The 22,327-nt window shown below is 49.2% G+C and overlaps 1 long non-coding RNA gene across 1 annotated transcript; it reads left to right on the top strand.

The window, feature by feature from the left end:
• The first annotated feature begins 4,744 nt into the window (after positions 1–4,744).
• Positions 4,745–7,988, top strand: LOC126987070 (uncharacterized). Its single transcript, XR_007740147.1, has 3 exons — positions 4,745–4,922; positions 5,990–6,048; positions 6,965–7,988. It is a non-coding gene; the product is annotated as an uncharacterized LOC126987070 (long non-coding RNA).
• Positions 7,989–22,327: the final 14,339 nt, after the last annotated feature.

The raw sequence follows: 22,327 nt of genomic DNA, 5'->3' as shown, positions 1-22,327 counted from the left end.
GGGGGTCCGCGGACCACACTTTAAGAAACACTGCCCTAACACGACGCGGCGGCCATCCCCTGTTTGAACGTGCTGGCGCCGCTGCTACGAGAAATAACTCCTCGCAGAAATAAGTCGCTGTCATGTCCATTTTTTGTCCACTGGCGATACACAGCCGGATAACATGATAATGCACCTCTAATGGAGTGATAGGAGTAATAGTCAGGCATAGGAATAGAGATTTTGGGATAGGTTTAATATCACCTTCCTCGATCCCTCCTCTTGAATTCTCTCCTCCCAGCATATCTGACATTTTCCACTGCCATTATTTTTTGCATTTCCCTGATTTCCTCCTCTTATTCTTGCTTCGTGGTTGATATTGCCCGCAGGAAAAGGACACACCTGACCAAACGAGCAGGAACTGAGTGAACATCTACGTGGGGTAATTCTCCCTAAAATCTGCCCTATTCGTTTGTTGTAAAGCCTCCTCATGATTAAAAGTGTTGCTCTGGTGTTTGTGCCGTGTGTTGGAGCCCAAGCAGGACAAGTAAACGACAGCAGTGAGTGAAATATAGAAAAAGTATGCAAGTTGAACACCTCTTTCTGCGAGCTATTTTACGGCTGCGAGTTGATTCCCACAACGCCGCCATGACCGACAAGTCAACCATCGTACACCTTCAGCCCAAAGTGTCGTAGTCTGGCCCTAGCCGCCCTACTGAATTATAAAATCTGTATTTGCCACACAAGCATGTCCGTGCAATTAATTCATAGCCATTTTCACACTTAATGTTTCCAGTCTTCTATGGTTCGCCTAGAAGTTCGAAATGGCTAGTAATAAACGAAGGCTCTATACTACTGATATCATGACACCGCAGGGGCGTTTTGTAGGGTAAGATGCGAGGTGCGAGCGCGTCAGTAAAACCAATCTTGTGTAAATTACTTGTTCTGGTGGAGTTAAGAAATTCTAGGGCATCGTAGGGACGTCATCGCTAACGGTACCAGGCAATAACTCGTATCAATATAATAATTATCATGCACCGCATCGCTCAAGTTTCAGTGTTGCCAGTTCCCGTTAGTCTGCTCGTGCTACATAATCAGAAGAAAATTGTAATTAACCAAAAAGTTTGATAAAATTCTGATTATCCAATTTTTACATATTGAACGTGAAGCTTGAAGTGTCCCATCTCTAGAAACTATTTTATCATATATATTTCGTTAAGAATAAAATGTCGTTATATCTGCTAATTATGATCTAAAGCAGCAGGCAAGCACCCTGCACGTATGGCTGCAGGCACGGCACCCTGCACGTATGGCAGCAGGCACGGCACCCTCCACGTATGGCAGCAGGCACGGTACCCTGCAAGTATGGCAGCAGGCACGGCACCCTGCACGTATGGCAGCAGGAACGGCACCCTGCACGTATGGCTGCAGGCACGGCACCCTGCACGTATGGCAGCAGGCACGGCACCCTGCACGTATGGCAGCAGGCACGGCACCCTGCAAGTATGGCAGCAGGCACGGCACCCTGCACGTATGGCAGCAGGCACGGCACCCTGCACGTATGGCAGCAGGCACGGCACCCTGCAAGTATGGCAGCAGGTACGGCACCCTGCACGTATGGCAGCAGGAACGGCACCTGCAAGTATGGCAGCAGGCACGGCACCCTGCAAGTATGGCAACAGGCACGGCACCCTGCACGTATGGCAGCAGGCACGGCACCCTGCAGGTATGGCAGCAGGCACGGCACCCTGCAAGTATGGCAGCAGGAACGGCACCTGCAAGTATGGCAGCAGGCACGGCACCCTGCAGGTATGGCAGCAGGCACGGCACCCTGCAAGTATGGCAGCAGGCACGGCACCCTGCAAGTATGGCAGCAGGCAGGGCACCCTGCAAGTATGGCAGCAGGAACGGCACCTGCAAGTATGGCAGCAGGCACGGCACCCTGCAAGTATGGCAGCAGGCACGGCACCCTGCAAGTATGGCAGCAGGCAGGGCACCCTGCAAGTATGGCAGCAGGCAGGGCACCCTGCACGTATGGCAGCAGGCAGGGCACCCTGCAGGCATGGCAGGCACGGCACCCTGCAAGTATGGCAGCAGGAACGGCACCTGCAAGTATGGCAGCAGGCACGGCACCCTGCAGGTATGGCAGCAGGCACGGCACCCTGCAAGTATGGCAGCAGGCACGGCACCCTGCAAGTATGGCAGCAGGCACGGCACCCTGCAAGTATGGCAGCAGGCAGGGCACCCTGCAAGCAGTGGCGGCTCGTGACTGTTATTGATGGGGGGGCTGTCTCACATTCAGACATAAATGAAATCTTAAATGTTTTTATTGTTATTGTTTAACATACCATTGACATAGATTATATAGATATATAGATAATTATTTAATTTCTTAGGCCTTATCTTACCAGTAAATGCTTGACTTCCTCAGTGCAGGCTTAGGCTATTTGGTGTACGAGTAAAAAAAAATACCGAAAAATACTATTTTATACGATGTTTCTGTGATTTTATACCATCAACGATAATTAAAATTGAGCACAAGCCATCACTATCAATAATATTTTAAAATCATCCCTGGCAAATTGAAAAACACGATCGAAAATAAGAGCGACGCAAGAACACATACCTCCCCACAACAACAGCTGAGACAAGACTGCGTGGGAGGCAGTCCACACCAAGGAGACTATAGAACAGGAGAGGGGGCCTCTATGGGAGACCGTGGGCGGGTGTTGGTGTATGTCGGTTGCAACAGATGGCGCAGGAGCAGCTTTGTTTACATCCAGGCGCCTCCCCCCCTCCAGACCCACCCCCACCCCCTAGAACCAATCAGCAGTGTTGCTACATGGGATCAAGCAGCAAATGTTGCTACTTTTTTTCTTCAGTCTGGTTATTTCCCATTTTAAATAAAAAAATAAAGGTAGATAAATATTAAAATGAACAGTAGGAACTATATATACTGTATATATTTACTAGGTAGATATAGCCTGACTGCATGTCATGAGTAATGCTATTATTGTTATATTATTATACCACAATTATATTACTTTCTCTGCATGTGTGGTTAGATGTGTTTTATGTGTTTAACCTTTCTGTATACATACTGGAATGAACCAAGGAATTGTAGCCCTACTGCCGTTCTTTAAAACTATGTGATCATGTTTTTTCTTCCAAACTCACTGTTTTAGCACGCACGCTGACTCCCATCAGTAATGATGATATATATACATTGAGTCATTGGTTTGTAGGGGGAAAGAGTGGGTGAATATAATTATCTTGGTCTAACTTATACTGTTTATTATACCGCTATTCGCAGCAATATCTTTCTCTGCTCCGATTGCAACGCTGCCTCGTTCAAAAATCATAACACCGCCGCGGCCGCCACGTTTACCAGCCGGAGCCTCAAATCATGTCCCTTTGTGGTGATAAAGAGGACACTGCCTGGTGTGAAGCTACATTTATTACGGAAGGATGCCAGCCGGGGTAAGTGATATATATATAAATAATGATAATGTGGAAATTCTAATCATTTTCACGCTGACAGCTGTTCTGAACTTGCTAACTGCGTGCCTCCCCTCCTCCCGCGGCAAGAGGCCGAATGGCCTACACACGACAGCTCCAGATTCCTCCCCATTACCACCTGTCAGCCTCGTCCACGTAGCTATCCAGTCTACTCTTAAAACAAAGCTATCGTCCCTGCACTCACTATGTGATTGCTGAGTCTATTCCATTCCCCCACCACCCTATTACTAAACCAATGCCTGCCCATTTCCCTCCTAAATCTATACTTTTCTAATTTAAGTCAATTACTGCATGTTCTATCTTGCCAAACATCTTATGCAAAAGTTAACCAGCATCTCCACTCTTTCATCCCTTACACTGATAAACTCTGGAACAGCCTTCCATTGTCCGCATTTCCTCGTGCCTATAATCTGACCTTCAAGAAGAGTGTATCAAGACTCTACTTTTGTTTGGGAGTGGCGAGTAGTGGGGCTTTTTTTTCTAGTACGCTTTGTTGCTCTTGAGCTGTCTCCTTTGTTTAAAGAAAATAATAGTTAAATAAATGGAAGTTGGCCGCCAATGCTTCCAACACATTTTGGTGCCATATCTACAAGTGGCTGGTGACTGTAAGCATCTCAGCAACCTGCATGCATCTATGCCATTCCTATCATGGTGCATGGAGCAAGCTTCACATAACACTCAGACAGAGACAGTTTAATTATGGTTACATATCAGACTCAGTTTATTGCTCAGTCTATTAGATGCAGTGCTGTTAATATTGTTAGTGGTAGTATTAGTACAATTAATGTATTTATTTTAATTAATTTATCAATATTTATTTACTATATTCTTAGTGTTTGAAAATTCCAATACTAGCATTAAGATAAACAAAAATATCAGAAATATATTTATACTCATTAATTATTATTGCTTTTCTTATTATTACTTCCTTCAATGTCCTGGCACTTTGACATCTAGTGTTTTTCTGTCTAGCAGCCAAAATTGTTGTCTTTCTGAATGTGTATGTCCTAAGTCTTCATTGGTGTATCTAGCTATATAACAAAAATCTGCATCTCTCTCCCTTCTCACCCAGTTGTCCCCGTACATCCTTTCAGTATCCAAAGAATTTCAATTTACATCTTGTAATCACTCAACTTATGCAGTGCAATCCTCATCTCTGTATTTTACCGTGTGGACATACTCTTTCCTTCCATGTTCCACTGTCGTATGTTATTCCACATCTAAAAACTACATCCCAACAGATCCGAACACGTCCGATATCATCCAAGAGAATGTGGCAGCTGAAGGGGGAGAGGCCAAGAAAGAGGCCAAGGGTGAAGACATTTAGCCACCCCCCCTGAAGTACATGGCATCATTCAACCTTCTTGGTGAGCTGCAGGAATGTGCTTCCCATTGCAGTGCACCAGCTCCATGTACTGATTTTGGTATGAATACTTCATCTAGTGTTTGTTGATTGTTGTGTTATTAATCTAATTATGACTTCACAAAATAGACTGTGCAAGTCACTTGACACATGCCCTGCTCAACATCACTTTTAAGTTGTAGAATTCCTTCATATGGATGCTGATTTATGTATCCTGAAATGATTGGATATTGATTGTCTTAACATTTTTTTTGTCCATGATCACTGAACCATGTTACGATATGTCTTTGGGTGCAGATCCAGGAAATGAGTTTTTGGGAGGACGTCAGACTTTTTGCGGGTGGAAGGAGCATTAGCATTACCGATTAGCCATTCTCGGCAGTCCTGGTCTTGAAAAACTGGTGGAGTGACCTAAATCAATGGGTATAACGGCCTGGACTTTGTGCCAAAGCATTGTTTTAGCTGCAGCGCTTTTGAGCTAGTTTTCCTGTATCACTCAGGAACATTGGGGGGGCCTGGGACCCCTTTGGATCCACCAATGTAGCTATGTCTTATAATATATCTATCCTTTACAGTCTGATGGTGCATCCTTCTAGGTTGTCAAGTTTTAGTAGCTACTCATGAGAAGTATTCCTTATAATGATCATTGATTTCCAGATGGTTTGCACTAAAAAAAGTGTCGTGTAACCTGCCGCAAATAATAATCAGCTGTAGCCAACCCTTGCTTTAAAGAACCAATATGGAGGAAGGGGGTGATGTTATATCCAAAATCTTTACATCTGAAGTATCCACCCTTTTTGTGTATAATAAACTTTGTTTGTTACATGAACTTAAAAGTTCACAATTTCCATACATGATTCTTTTTTCCTTGTATTTGGTGATTAATCCTGACATGTATTTCCATTATCAGTAGGTAATAATATAGTAACAAGACAATAATACACATTATAACAATGTATATATTATAGCCCAATGAGTGCACGAGATCATTTACCTCATCAGTGACGCCAAGTCCAGGAGTCCTTCCCTAAATTCTTTGCCCAAATTTGTGACACCAAGTATAATAACTAGTTTTAGTGACCATTTGCATCCATTTTTCACTTTGATTAAAAAATTGCCTCTCAACAGGTGTGAACTTGATGGGGTTGGAGGAAACTCGACTTGGCCATCAAGCTCACCACAATATAGTAAGGAACCTCTTGTTCTCAGTGATAATTTATCCTCTTTAGTTACTATTCCACGTTGCTTTAATCACAACTAATGTGTTGGAAACATTACTGCTTAATAACATACCTCACATCTCTGCATACAAATTGAGTTCAATATTCAACTGTTACACCAGTAGGCTTCATATCTCAAAAAAAAAGTATGTAAAAAGGTTGAAATTTTGAATGATATATTTAAACTCTTTATTATGTTTCTATGGGTGTAGTACCGTTACGATTAGTCGAGTGATCAGCATATGGGTCTTATGTTTTTGATAGCATAGGTTCAAATTTTGCCATAGGCTGGCATTTGATAGTAACAGTAGTGTCCACAGATATCTACCTGTTTCTTGTTTATCCTGTTCCACTTTAAACCATCACTGGCCAATCTTTGAAGAGGTAGCATAACCTTGAAGTGCCACTAACAAACGGTCGGCCCAGGCCCGTCATGATGCAGGCTTTTTTTTTTTTATAGTGGTGCCATTTAGTATTGGCTCATGCTGCCGCCCAGAACTCATCCTTGATTCACTTGGATGGTTTAGCAGGGCTTAGGTATGACTAACATTGCAGAAACAGGGAATTTTTATATTTTTAGTGTGGCAACACATTGACAAATGTTTTAGTATGGACTGAACATCAAAGATATATATGGTAAATAGGTGCTTGTAGATCTTGACATTATATCTGTCAAGAGTCTCCAGTTGTATCCTCTCCCCCATCTCTCCTGAAAATATTACTCTTGTCAGGCAATCTTAGTGAAGCCTTCCATCGATGCTGGCGTGCAGACATAATGTCAATGCTTAGATTCACTGTCCTTATAGCACTGAAAATAATGCAATTACATGCACATATTTTATTATTTAGAATTGTGATTAAATATTTTTTCATGTATTTTCAGACATGAAAAGTGAAAATTGCTGCACACAACAGTCTGTCGTCTGCACCGGGAGGCAAGGCAGCTCAAAGCCCAGGCTGTTTCAAATCCTGGGCAGTTTTTGCCCAGAGCCAGCAATTTTTTAGATCCAATAGGGATGGATTTTTTCTGAGGTCAGGTTCAACATGCTGCAAGATGCCAAGATCTAAGCCTAGTAGGAGATATGGGTTACAAGAGAGGAGGTTTGCTCTGGCCTTATACTTTCAAAGTCCAAATGCTAATAGATTTCTGAGCACAGTATTTCACTTGTCTTCAGTTTCAACACTTCACTCATGACTCAGGGGTATTTCAGTACATGTTGGCTTTAGCAAACAGACTCTGACAGCCCTGCAGCAAAGAGCACAGGCTTTGTCAAAAGAAGAGAAACTTCGTGGGATTTGCCATTATTTAGTATTACTCTTGTTACGCCAAGAATTTTTTTCCATATACTTTGCCAAATATTGCAAGTAATGCACCATTGTTGGGCTTGCTTGTTATAAATCAGATCTTGTTCAATTAACAAGCTTTGGGTGTCTGCCACTTTCCAGTTGTAATGCAAGGAATCATTTATCTTCCCTGCTAGATATCACATGTAATGCACCATTGTTGGTTTTGCCTGTTATAAATCAGATCTTGTTCAGTTAAAAAGCTTTAGGTGTCTGCCACTTTCCAATTGTAATGCAAGGAATCCCCTGCCAGATATTGCATGTAATGCACCATTGTTGGTTTTGCCTATTATAAATCAGATCTTGTTCAGCTCACAAGCTTTGAATATCTACCATTGTTTATTTTAGGTGTAATGCTTGGAAGCATTTGTTCTCTTCCCTACCCAACAGTATGCAATATTTTATTGTGGATTTTGCCTGCTGTTATATTTAATCTTGTTCAGGTAGCAAGCTTTTGGTGTCTGCCTTACCTAATATGTCCTGCAGTGACACTTGGCTTGGTTTCATAATGTGAAATACAGCATGTAATTTCATCACACTAAGTGTCTATCATCACGTGTCTGGCATCATTAAGTGGCTTCCAGGAGTAATCTTGTTTGTATTACAGCTTGCAAATTTTTTTCTGCTTTATATGATATACATAATCACATAGGTATGATTTACAAAATGTAATGGCAGTTGATATTCTTGACTAATGCCTCATAAACCTTGTGAAAAATAATGCTTTTTTGAGGGGGGGGGGGGCAGAGAGTGGTTTGTTTGGTTGGCCAGCTCAAGGAGTTTCATATCAAATGATTTTATTACATCCAACTTTAATGTGTGTTAAAAACATATATTTTGTCCATCCAACTTTAATGTGTGCTAAAAACATATATTTTATTACATCCAACTTTAATGTGTGCTTCCTGCAATAAATGCTACATGTTTACTGATGTAGCCTATGAAACACATATCACTCTCTGCCCTGTAATTTGGTGTGTCACATACTGCAGCATAACTTTCCTGCTATTTTCTTACACTATGAGTTGCCTTATTTTGTCTCATTTGCTTTTATCATATGTGCCTCCGCTGCATAGTTGTGCCTGCTGAGCTTAATATCTTCATGACCCTGACACCAAGGTCAGAGCTTGTGAGATCATACCGTGTCCTACATTCCATTTTCACCTCCAGGCTCGCCTGTCTCCCAGGACCACCAAGTTATTGCATTCCATTTAAGACAACTCATGTGTTACCTTCTTAATGTCCTCCATCATGTATTTCAGCATGTTTTATGATGCTTTGTTTTATATTAATGTGCCTTGCAACATTTTATACAGTTTTCATTGTATATAATGCACCATTGTTGGTTTTGCCTGTTATAAATTGGGTCATGTTCAGTTAACAAGCTTTGAGTGTCTCCCATTGTTTATTTCAGTTGTAATGCTTAGAAGCTTTGTTCTCTGCCCTGTCAAGCAGTATGCAATGCTTGCCATTATCTGGCACTTGTACAGTTAGTATGATATTTTACTCAGCTAAGAGCATTTTGCAAAAGGTAAAGGTAAGGCTGGGGCATACGCTGTAGCAGCACGTGGCCTCGGTGCTCATCTCTGTAACATTAGCCCATGAGCCTGTGGTGTTAGGGAACCCATTACCCTGGGACACAGGACCAGTGTGACATCCGGGTTACCACAGTTGCAAAGGCCTTATAGTAATTTAGCATGCATAGAATGTTGTATGCTTTGCTTGTATTTAAAGCACTGGATATGTTTGCTACACACACACATATATATATATATATATATATATATATATATATATATATATATATAAATATATATATATATATATATATATATATATATATATATATATATATATATATATATTATATATATATTAGCAAATGCTTTCAACATCATATTTTTCCTAAAAAAAAAAACTGATATAGTGTAGATAATACCTAATAAAACATAAGAACAAATATATTTTTCTTTACCCCATTAGTAAATCATTTTACAATGAAAAAAAATAAGTGAAGGCTGGATAGGGTGCTGTGGCAGGTACTTCAAAAATAGTAAAGCTACCCCTGAAAAGTGACGTTTTTGGTGGGCTGCAATAGATGGCGCTACTTCCGCACGCCCGAGGAATTACTACATACCACTATCTCTTCGTATATAGTCTCTTTGGTCCACACTCTCCATACCGCGCGGGAAGCCTCCCCCCCTTTCTCTCTCTATATCTGTATCTCTCTCCTGCTGCCTCCGCGCTTATCATTAAATCGTAAATAATTTACGTACTTCTTCATTGTTTTGCAGTATTTTTTTCATATAAATATATGAGATTGGGTGTTTCATGTGAATGATAGTCAAACATAAATAAATTAACATTATTTTCGTGCATCCAAGAAATCCACTGGGGTGGCTGCAGTCTCACAGTCCCTATTGACGAGCCACCACTGCCTGCAAGTATGGCAGCAGGCACGGCACCCTGCAGGTATAGCAGCAGGCACGGCACCCTGCACGTATGGCAGCAGGCACGGCACCCTGCACGTTTGGCAGCAGGCACGGCACCTTACAAGTATGGCAACAGGCACGCCACCCTGCAAGTATATCAGCAGGTACGGCACCTTACAAGTATGGCAACAGGCACGGCACCCTGCAAGTATGGCAGCAGGCACGGCACCCTGCAAGTATGGCAGCAGGCAAGGCACCCTGAAAGTATGACAGCAGGCACGGCACCCTGAAAGTATGGCAGCAGGCACGGCACCCTGCAAGTATGGCAGCAGGAACGGCACCCTATACACGTATGGCAGTAAGCACGGCACCGTGCAAGTATGGCAGCAGGCACGGCACCCTATACACTTATGGCAGCAGGCACGGCACCGTGCAAGTATGGCAGCAGGCACGGCACCCTATACACTTATGGCAGCAGGCACGGCACCGTGCAAGTATGGCAGCAGGCACGGCACCCTAAACGTATGGCAGCAGGCACGGCACCCTGCAAGTATGGCAGCAGGCACGGCACCCTACACGCATGGCAGCAGGCACGGCACAATGCACGTATGGCAGCAGGAACGGCACCCGTGCAAGTATGGCAGCAGGAACGGCACCCTACACGTTTGGCAGCAGGCACGGCACCCTGCAAGTATGGCAGCAGGCACGGCACCCTGCACGTATGGCAGCAGGCACGGCACCCTACACGTTTGGCAGCTGGCACGGCACCCTGCACGTATGGCAGCAGGCACGGCACCCTGCACGTATGGCAGCAGGCACGGCGTCCTGCACGTATGGCAGCAGGCACGGCACCCTACAAGTATGGCAGCAGGCACGGCACCCTGCACGTATGGCAGCAGGAACGGCACCCTGCAAGTATGGCAGCAGGCACGGCACCCTGCAAGTATGGCAGCAGGCACGGCACCCTACACGTTTGGCAGCAGGCACGGCACCCTGCACGTATGGCAGCAGGAAAGCACCCTGCACGTATGGCAGCAGGCACGGCACCCTGCACGTATGGCAGCAGGCACGGCGTCCTGCACGTATGGCAGCAGGCACGGCACCCTGCAAGTATGGCAGCAGGCACGGCACCCTGCACGTATGGCAGCAGGAACGGCACCCTGCAAGTATGGCAGCAGGCACGGCACCTGCAAGTATGGCAGCAGGCACGGCACCCTGCACGTATGGCAGCAGGCACGGCACCCTGCAAGTATGGCAGCAGGCACGGCACCCTGCAAGTATGGCAGCAGGCACGGCACCTACAAGTATGGCAGCAGCAGGCACGGCACCCTGCAAGTATGGCAGCAGGCACGGCACCCTACACGTTTGGCAGCTGGCACGGAACCCTACACGTTTGGCAGCAGGCACGGCACCCTACACGTTTGGCAGCAGGCACGGCACCCTGCACGTATGGCAGCAGGCACGGCGTCCTGCACGTATGGCAGCAGGCACGGCACCCTGCAAGTATGGCAGCAGGCACGGCACCCTGCACGTATGGCAGCAGGAACGGCACCCTGCAAGTATGGCAGCAGGCACGGCACCCTGCAAGTATGGCAGCAGGCACGGCTCCCTGCACGTATGGCAGCAGGCACGGCACCTTGCAAGTATGGCAGCAGGCACGGCACCCTGCAAGTATGGCAGCAGGCACGGCACCCTGCAAGTATGGCAGCAGGCACGGCACCCTGCAGGTATGGCAGCAGGCACGGCACCCTGCACGTATGGCAGCAGGCACGGCACCCTGCAAGGATGGCAGCAGGAACGGCACCCTGCAAGTATGGCAGCAGGCACGGCACCCTGCAGGTATGGCAGCAGGCACGGCACCCTCCACGTATGGCAGCAGGCACGGCACCCTGCAAGTATGGCAGCAGGAACGGCACCCTTAACGTATGGCAGCAGGCACGGCACCCTGCACGTATCGCAGCAGGCACGGCACCCTGCAAGTATGGCAGCAGGCACGGCACCCTGCAAGTATGGCAGCAGGCACGGCACCCTGCAAGTATGGCAGCAGGCACGGCACCCTATACACGTATGGCAGTAGGCACGGCACCGTGCAAGTGTGGCAGCAGGCACGGCACCCTATACACGTATGGCAGCAGGCACGGCACCCTGCACGTATGGCAGCAGGCACGGCACCCTACACGTTTGGCAGCTTGCACGGCATCCTGCAAGTATGGCAGCAGGCACGGCACCCTACACGTATGGCAGCAGGCACGGCACCCTGCAAGTATGGCACCGGAACGGCACGCTACACGTTTGGCAGCTGCCACGGCACCCTGCAAGTATGGCAGCAGGCACGGCACCCTACACGTTTGGCAGCAGGCACGACACCCTACACGTTTGGCAGCTGGCACGGCACCCTGCAAGTATGGCAGCAGGCACGGCACCCTACACGTTTGGCAGCTGGCACGGAACCCTACACGTTTGGCAGCTGGCACGGCACCCTACAAGGATGGCAGCAGGCACGACACCCTGCAAGGATGGCAGCAGGCACGGCACCCTGCAAGGATGGCAGCAGGCACGACACCCTGCAAGGATGGCAGCAGGCACGGCACCCTACAAGGATGGCAGCAGGCACGACACCCTGCAAGGATGGCAGCAGGCACGGCACCCTACACGTTTGGCAGCAGGCACGGCACCCTACACGTTTGGTGGCAGGCACGGCACCCTGCAAGTATGGCAGCAGGCACGGCACCCTACACGTTTGGCAGCTGGCACGGCACCCTGCAAGTATGGCAGCAGGCACGGCACCCTACACGTATGGCAGCAGGCACAGCACCCTGCAAGTATGGCAACAGGAACGGCACCCTACACGTTTGGCAGCTGGCACGGCACCCTGCAAGTATGGCAGCAGGAACGGCACCCTACACGTATGGCAGCAGGCACGGCACCCTGCAAGTATGGCAGCAGGCACGGTACCCTACACGTTTGGCAGCTGGCACGGCACCCTGCAAGTATGGCAGCAGGCACGGCACCCTACACGTTTGGCAGCAGGCACGGCACCCTGCAAGTATGGCAGCAGGCACGGCACCCTACACGTTTGGCAGCAGGCACGGCACCCTGCAAGTATGGCAGCAGGCACGGCACCCTACACGTTTGGCAGCAGGCACGGCACCCTGCAAGTATGGCAGCAGGCACGTACGGCACCCTACACGTTTGGCAGCTGGCACGGCACCCTGCAAGTATGGCAGCAGGCACGGCACCCTACACGTTTGGCAGCTGGCACGGCACCCTGCAAGTATGGCAGCAGGAACGGCACCCTACACGTTTGGCAGCTGGCACGGCACCCTGCAAGTATGGCAGCAGGCACGGCACCCTACACGTTTGGCAGCAGGCACGGCACCCTACACGTTTGGTGGCAGGCACGGCACCCTGCAAGTATGGCAGCAGGCACGGCACCCTACACGTTTGGCAGCTGGCACGGCACCCTGCAAGTATGGCACCAGGCACGGCACCCTACACGTATGGCAGCAGGCACAGCACCCTGCAAGTATGGCAACAGGAACGGCACCCTACACGTTTGGCAGCTGGCACGGCACCCTGCAAGTATGGCAGCAGGAACGGCACCCTACACGTATGGCAGCAGGCACGGCACCCTGCAAGTATGGCAGCAGGCACGGTACCCTACACGTTTGGCAGCTGGCACGGCACCCTGCAAGTATGGCAGCAGGCACGGCACCCTACACGTTTGGCAGCAGGCACGGCACCCTGCAAGTATGGCAGCAGGCACGGCACCCTACACGTTTGGCAGCAGGCACGGCACCCTGCAAGTATGGCAGCAGGCACGGCACCCAACACGGTTGGCAGCAGGCACGGCACCCTGCAAGTATGGCAGCAGGCACGTACGGCACCCTACACGTTTGGCAGCTGGCACGGCACCCTGCAAGGATGGCAGCAGGGAAGGCTCCAATCTCGTATTGCTGCAGGCACGGCACCCTGCAAGTATGGCAGCAGGCACGGCACCCTACACGTTTGGCAGCTGGCACGGCACCCTGCAAGTATGGCAGCAGGCACGGCACCCTACACGTTTGGTAGCTGGCACGGCACCCTACACGTTTGGCAGCAGGCTCGGCACCCTTCAAGGATGGTAGCAGGCACGGCACCCTACGCGTTTGGCAGCAGGCACGGCACCCTACACGTTTGGCGGCAGGCACGGCACCCTGCACGTTTGGCAGCAGGCACGGCACCCTACACGTTTGGCAGCAGGCACGGCACCCTACAAGTATGGCAGCAGGCACGGCACCCTGCAAGTATGGCAGCAGGCACGGCACCCGACTTGTTTGGCATCAGGCACGGCACCCTGCAAGGATGGCAGCAGGAACGGCACCCTACACGTTTGGCAGCAGGCACGGCACCCTGCAAGGATGGCAGCAGGCACGGCACCCTGCAAGTATGGCAGCAGGCACGGCACCATACACGTTTGGCAGCAGGTACGGCACCCTGCAAGGATGGAAGCAGGCACGGCACCCTGCAAGTATGGCAGCAGGAACGGCACCCTGCAAGTATGGCAGCAGGCACGGCACCCTGCAAGTATGGCAGCTGGCACGGCACCCTGCAAGGATGGCAGCAGGAACGGCACCCTGCAAGGATGGCAGCAGGCACGGCACCCTACACGTCTGGCAGCAGGCACGGCACCCTGCAAGGATGACAGCAGGCACGGCACCATGCAAGTATGGCAGCATGCAGGAACTGCACCCTGCAAGTATGGCAGCAGGCACGGCACCCTGCAAGTATGGCAGCTTGCACGGCACCCTACACGTCTGGCAGCAGGCACGGCACCCTGCAAGGATGACAGCAGGCACGGCACCCTGCAAGTATGGCAGCAGGCACAGCACCCTAAAAGTATGGCAGCAGGCACGGCACCCTACAAGTATGGCAGCAGGCACGGCACCCTGCAAGTATGGCAGCAGGCACGGCACCCTGCAAGTATGACAGCAGGCACGGCACCCTGCAAGTATGGCAGCAGGCACAGCACCCTACACGTATGGCAGCAGGCACGGCACTCTACACGTATGGCAGCAGGCACGGCACCCTACACGTATGGCAGCAGGCACGGCACCCTACACGTATGGCAGCAGGCACGGCACCCTACAAGTATGGCAGCAGGCACAGCACCCTACACGTATGGCAGCAGGCACGGCACCCTGCAAGTATGGCAGCAGGCACGGCACCCTACAAGTATGGCAGCAGGCACAGCACCCTACATGTATGGCAGCAGGCACAGCACCCTACACGTATGGCAGCAGGCACAGCACCCTACACGTATGGCAGCAGGCACAGCACCCAACAAGTATGGCAGCAGGCACGGCACCCTACACGTATGGCAGCAGGCACGGCACCCTACACGTATGGCAGCAGGCACGGCACCCTACACGTATGGCAGCAGGCACAGCACCCTACACGTATGGCAGCAGGCACGGCACCCTACACGTTTGGCAGCAGGCACGGCACCATGCAAGTATGGCAGCAGGCACAGCACCCTACAAGTATGGCAGCAGGCACGGCACCCTACAAGTATGGCAGCAGGCACGGCACCCTGCAAGTATGGCAGCAGGCACGGCACCCTGCAAGTATGGCAGCAGGCACAGCACCGTACACGTATGGCAGCAGGCACGGCACCCTGCAAGTATGGCAGCAGGCACGGCACCATGCAAGTATGGCAGCAGGCACAGCACCCTACACGTATGGCAGCAGGCACAGCACCCTGCTGGGCATGGCAGCAGGCACGGCACCCTACACGTTTGGCAGCAGGCACGGCACCATGCAAGTATGGCAGCAGGCACAGCACCCTACAAGTATGGCAGCAGGCAAGGCACCCTACACGTTTGGCAGCAGGCACGGCACCCTACAAGGCAGCAGCAGGCACGGCACCCTGCAAGTATGGCAGCAGGCACGGCACCATGCAAGTATGGCAGCAGGCACAGCACCCTACACGTATGGCAGCAGGCACAGCACCCTACACGTATGGCAGCAGGCACAGCACCCTACAAGTATGGCAGCAGGCACGGCACCCTACACGTTTGGCAGCAGGCACGGCACCATGCAAGTATGGCAGCAGGCACAGCACCCTACAAGTATGGCAGCAGGCATGGCACCCTACACGTTTGGCAGCAGGCACGGCACCCTACAAGTATGGCAGCAGGCACGGCACCCTGCAAGTATGGCAGCAGGCACGGCACCCTACAAGTATGGCAGCAGGCACAGCACCCTACATGTATGGCAGCAGGCACAGCACCCTACACGTATGGCAGCAGGCACAGCACCCTACACGTATGGCAGCAGGCACAGCACCCAACAAGTATGGCAGCAGGCACGGCACCCTACACGTATGGCAGCAGGCACAGCACCCTACACGTATGGCAGCAGGCACAGCACCCTACACGTATGGCAGCAGGCACGGCACCCTACACGTTTGGCAGCAGGCACGGCACCATGCAAGTATGGCAGCAGGCACAGCACCCTACAAGTATGGCAGCAGGCACGGCACCCTACAAGTATGGCAGCAGGCACGGCACCCTGCAAGTATGGCAGCAGGCACGGCACCCTGCAAGTATGGCAGCAGGCACAGCACCCTACACGTATGGCAGCAGGCACGGCACCCTGCAAGTATGGCAGCAGGCACGGCACCATGCAAGTATGGCAGCAGGCACAGCACCCTACACGTATGGCAGCAGGCACAGCACCCTACAAGTATGGCAGCAGGCACGGCACCCTACACGTTTGGCAGCAGGCACGGCACCATGCAAGTATGGCAGCAGGCACAGCACCCTACAAGTATGGCAGCAGGCATGGCACCCTACACGTTTGGCAGCAGGCACGGCACCCTACAAGTATGGCAGAAGGCACGGCACCCTACAAGTATGGCAGCAGGCACGGCACCCTGCAAGTATGGCAGCAGGCACGGCACCCTGCGTATGGCAGCAGGCACCGCACCCTACACGTATGGCAGCAGGCACGGCACCCTGCAAGTATGGCAGCAGGCACGGCACCCTGCAAGTATGGCAGCACGCACGGCACCCTACAAGTATGGCAGCAGGCATGGCACCCTGCAAGTATGGCAGCAGGCACGGCACCCTACACATATGGCAGCAGGCACGGCACCCTGCAAGTATGGCAGCAGGCACGGCACCCTACAAGTATGGCAGCAGGCACGGCACCCTACAACTAAGGCAGCAGGCACGGCACCCTGCAAGTATGGCAGCAGGCACGGCACCCTGCAAGTATGGCAGCAGGCACGGCACCCTACAACTAAGGCAGCAGGCACGGCACCCTGCAAGTATGGCAGCAGGCACAGAACCCTGCAAGTATGGCAGCAGGCACGGCACCCTGCAAGTATGGCAGCAGGCATGGCACCCTACAACTAAGGCAGCAGGCACGGCACCCTGCAAGTATGGCAGCAGGCACGGCACCCTACAAGTATGGCAGCAGGCACGGCACCCTACAAGTATGGCAGCAGGCACGGCACCCTACAAGTATGGCAGCAGGCACAGAACCCTGCAAGTATGGCAGCAGGCACGGCACCCTACATGTTTGGCAGCAGGCACGGCACCCTACAAGTATGGCAGCAGGCACGGCACCCTGCAAGTATGGCAGCAGGCACGGCACCCTGCAAGTATGGCAGCAAGCACAGAACCCTGCAAGTATGGCAGCAGGCACGGCACCCTGCAAGTATGGCAGCAAGCACAGAACCCTGCAAGTATGGCAGCAGGCACAGCACCCTACAAGTATGGCAGCAGGCACGGCACCCTACAAGTATGGCAGCAGGCACGGCACCCTACAAGTATGGCAGCAGGCACGGCACCCTACAAGTATGGCAGCAGGCACGGCACCCTGCAAGGATGGCAGCAGGCACGGCACCCTACAAGTATGGCAGCAGGCACGGCACCCTACAAGTATGGCAGCAGGCACGGCACCCTACAAGTATGGCAGCAGGCACGGCACCCTACAAGTATGGCAGCAGGCACGGCACCCTGCAAGGATGGCAGCAGGCACGGCACCCTACAAGTATGGCAGCAGGCACGGCACCCTACAAGTATGCCAGCAGGCACGGCACCCTGCAAGTATGGCAGCATGTTGGAATTATCAACGCCGTGGCTAAGATCTGGAGGTGAACGGAGGGCAGAGAAAGGGCTGGTGGCGGCTTGGTCTCGCTCTTCTTGCTGAATCGTGTTTATTTTCAACGACAGGAACTTGTACAGACAAAACCCGAGAAAGGCAAATATATACCTATCTCAGTTCAACTAAGAATACAAAACTTGATTTACAGAAACTAAATGAAATTAATTATAATAAAGGAAAATAATGGATTCAGTAATTTCAACTTAAACTTCTGGATTTATAAAAATATGTGGAGGAGTAATTAAAGAAACTGTACTTTCATGGGAAACTTAAATAACTTCGTCACTAACTACAACAATCTTAATTTATATGGCGATTATTATTAATATGTAATTAATATCAGCTTACACCTGCAGATTGCGTATGGTGCACCGGTGGGAGTGGTCAGCGTGTGTACGTGGTGATCCAGAGGACTCGACTCCCACTGCAAGACTGAGAGTTTTCAACCATTGACAAGTGACGGAGGGTTACCAACATGCTGCCTAACAGATCTTCAGTCAACCCTAACTTCAGTGTCTTTGATCAAGAGGGGCACCACCCACCTCCACCACACATTCTTATCACCTAGTTTGATACCCTACTTGTCCATCTCACATGGCCCATGTATCTCAGCATTCTGCACTCTTGGCTCCATGTCATCCTCTTCAACTTGTTGCTTCGAATAGCATAACTGGCCTCACATACATAGAAGTGTTCAATATACCTAGGCTATAATATTATATTTAAGGACTCCTATACAAGGTATCGTCCCAGACAGAGGTGTCAAAGTAAGTCTGTCTGATGGTAGGCTGGCTGACTGCTGTCGGGACCAATAATAGGTTTTCTTCGTGTGTTGGTGCTACTTGTTTCTTGTGTTTACATGTTAGTTTATAATTAGACTAAGTTCTAAGTGTTATGAGCGACAATTTAGTCTTGTATGGCTGAATCCTGTCCCTTGACCCTTAGTTCATCATCAGAATCTCTAAACAAATATATTTACCTTAAGTAATAGTGTTAAAGTCACGCTACCCATATTATTTGGCAGATGATAATCCTGTGTGCGATAACGGTGCCTTATAAGACTTGGTAAATGAACTACTAATTTTACTCTCTGGTTTAAGTGATCAACAATTAATTCTACTTTGAGGTATAATTAACCAACATTATTAAGGAGTGCCCATGCCAGGCACGACATTAAGAATATTTTCTGTTGACCAGCAGACTTACTATAGTCAAACCATTTCCAATAGTCTGTTGAGGCAGTGGCTTCTGCAGGTCCTTTCCTCCCTTCTGCTTTGCCACACAGTTCCAGTTACCTATTTCCTCCGTTTCCTGTCCCGTCTTTCACAAACTGGGCACCTGTAATGCACCACTACTTGATTTACATTTCTCAGCCCTGAGCATCTCTTTGTGGCACCACTTATCAGCCCCTGTGCACAGGGCAGAGTTAGTAGCCATTTCTCTTCCACACCAACTACCTTCCTGTATAGATGATTTCTCAGTAATTACTTATTTGTTGTGCTGTATCAGCTGTTACGTGCTACATCAAGCTGTAATACTCAAACTGCAGGTTAATCCAATAAAAAAGTGAATGACTAAGTCATGTGTTATTATTCCCAAGCTCCATTGGCAATGGCGAGTACACATTATATAACTGAAGCATATTACACATTCATTGAACACAATTAAAACTAACTACCCTAATCAAATTAAATGTAACCTAACCTCATCTGACCTAATTAAACTAAATATAAGGTAACCTAACATAACCTGGCCTTTATGCCTGCTCCCAAAATGAAATAAATGGAAATAAATATGATATTAATTTGAAAAATATATCTGAGGAACAAAAAGAGGGAAAATGACAAGAATTGAACTATGAAACAAGAATTGTTGGCTTCAAGATGACCTCAACTGACTAAGAATGACAAGATCTACGCAATGTGACAGGTCAGAATTGAGTCTTCAAAATGATTTCTGATGATTAAGAATGACATGATCTACTGAATGACAACAATTGTCTGCTTTGAAAATGACCTCAGCTGAAATAATATTGCATGCATTTAACCTTTTTACATCCCTCTCCAACATCCTATTCCATTCAGTCACAACTGTTACCATAATCCCCTTTTCTCTCTTATATACATACATCACTCAAGTAGCATGTGCTCAATCATATCGTCACCCCTCTTTCACACCTACATGAATGTCACACCTTGGGACTAACACCTTGCCACCATCTGGAAGAGGATGTCCTCCCCCTCCCCAGCACCACCACACTGCACTCAACCCTCCCACCACTATCATTCCAACCTCCCACTGATGTGTTAGATCCCTGAACCCCTACCTACTGTTCTTTACAATGTGTTTATAATGTGTACATTTTTAGCTTAGCGGCTGGCAAGACCAAATACACTATATTATTACTATTAACACACACACACTTGACCAATAAGCCCAGGCCACAACAGCCAGCCCAGCACAGTCACCAAAAAGATCAGACCTTTCACAGGACCCACCAACCACATGAAGCCTGGGGTGGAAAGTGAATAACAGATCATGCCGTCACAGTCACCATTTGTTCCAACAGATGAATATTTTCTGTTCTCTGTGCTACACACAGCCCTGTAACACCACAACAACAAACACTTGCACTCACACACACAGCAGAACTGAATCAGCACAGCACCTCAGGAGAAGTGGACCTTCATGTGCCTGACAATCTCACTCTTAGTCATGAAACGTTTCCCACAAACATCGCACTTGAACCCTTTATGACCAGAGTGTCTGAAGACGTGCCTGTCCAATATACTCTTCAGTTTGAACCTTTTCCCACAAACTTCACACTCATGACTTCTTGCATCAGTGTGTGTAACAAGGTGTAATTTGAGGTTACCCTTCCGACTGAAACATTTCCCACAAACTTCACACTCATGACTTCTTGCATCAGTGTGTGTAACAAGGTGTAATTTGAGGGTACCCTTCTGACTGAAACATTTCCCACAAACTTCACACTCATGATTTCTTTCACCAGTGTGTGTAAGAGTGTGTACTTTGAGGTTATCCTTCCGACTGAAACATTTCCCACAAACTTCACACTCATGATTTCTTTCACCAGTGTGTGTAAGAGTGTGTAATTTGAGGTTATCCTTCCGACTGAAACATTTCCCACAAACTTCACACTTATAATTTTTTTCACCAGTGTGTGTAAGGGTGTGTTTCTTGAGGGTACCCTTCTCAGTGAAACATTTTCCACAGATTTCACACTCATGATTTCTTTCACCAGTGTGTGTAAGTGTGTGTAATTTGAGGTGACCCTTCAGACTGAAACATTTCCCACAAACTTCACACTCATGATTTCTTTCACCAGTGTGTGTAAGAGTGTGTAATTTGAGGTTACCCTTGTGACTGAAACATTTCCCACAAACTTCACACTCATGATTTCTTGCACCAGTGTGTGTAAGAGTGTGTAATTTGAGAGTATCCTTCCGACTGAAACATTTTCCACAAACTTCACACTCATGATTTCTTTCAAGAGTGTGTGTAAGAGTGTGTAATTTGAGGGTACCCTTCTGACTGAAACATTTCCCACAAACTTCACACTCATGATTTCTTTCAAGAGTGTGTGTAAGAGTGTGTAATTTGAGGGTACCCTTCTGACTGAAACATTTTCCACAAACTCCACACTCATGATTTCTTGCACCAGTGTGTGTAAGGGTGTGATGTTTGGGGTTACTCCTATTACTAAACCTTTTGCCACACTCCCGACTTTCATGAGGTCTTACACCAGAGTGCGTGGGTGTATTTGTTGAGGTCATCCTTCCCTGCATGTCTTTTCTCACACTCTTGGCTTTGGTCAGTAAACTTGCTCTCATTCTCAGATCTTCTCACACTTCTGAAATTCAAACTTCCCCCTTTGTGGATGAAGAGGCCAGCAGTTGTTGTTGGTGGTGGTTGTGTTGGTGGTGTTTTTTATCACTCCTGAACCTCACACCAGTAGCAGTCTGCTCCTGCTGATCCCAGCCACTCCAGCTGCTGTCCCGCCTTGCAGCCTCCACTGCAACACTACTCTGGATGTGAGGAGTTGGCTGGCCTTGAGGAACCTCAGAGATGCTGGAGAAGGCGGCGAGGTTGCTTCAAAGCCACACTCAGTGACCAATTGAGCAGGCAAGGCGAGGGATGCACCAAGGAGTCCTGAAGTCAGCGGCAGCAGGGGCGGAACAAGTACTGACCACAGCAACTGTCTCGATGCCTCACTTCAACACTAACACCAGTGGTGGACATTGGGACACAAAGTCATGTGCTGAAAAAAAAAAAAAAGACTGGTAAGGAAACTG

Source organism: Eriocheir sinensis, chromosome 64 (genome assembly GCF_024679095.1).
Source record: "Eriocheir sinensis breed Jianghai 21 chromosome 64, ASM2467909v1, whole genome shotgun sequence".
NCBI classification, from domain to species: Eukaryota; Metazoa; Arthropoda; class Malacostraca; order Decapoda; family Varunidae; genus Eriocheir; species Eriocheir sinensis.
Note: the sequence above shows the minus strand (reverse complement) of the source record. Positions and strands in the feature narration are given on the sequence as shown.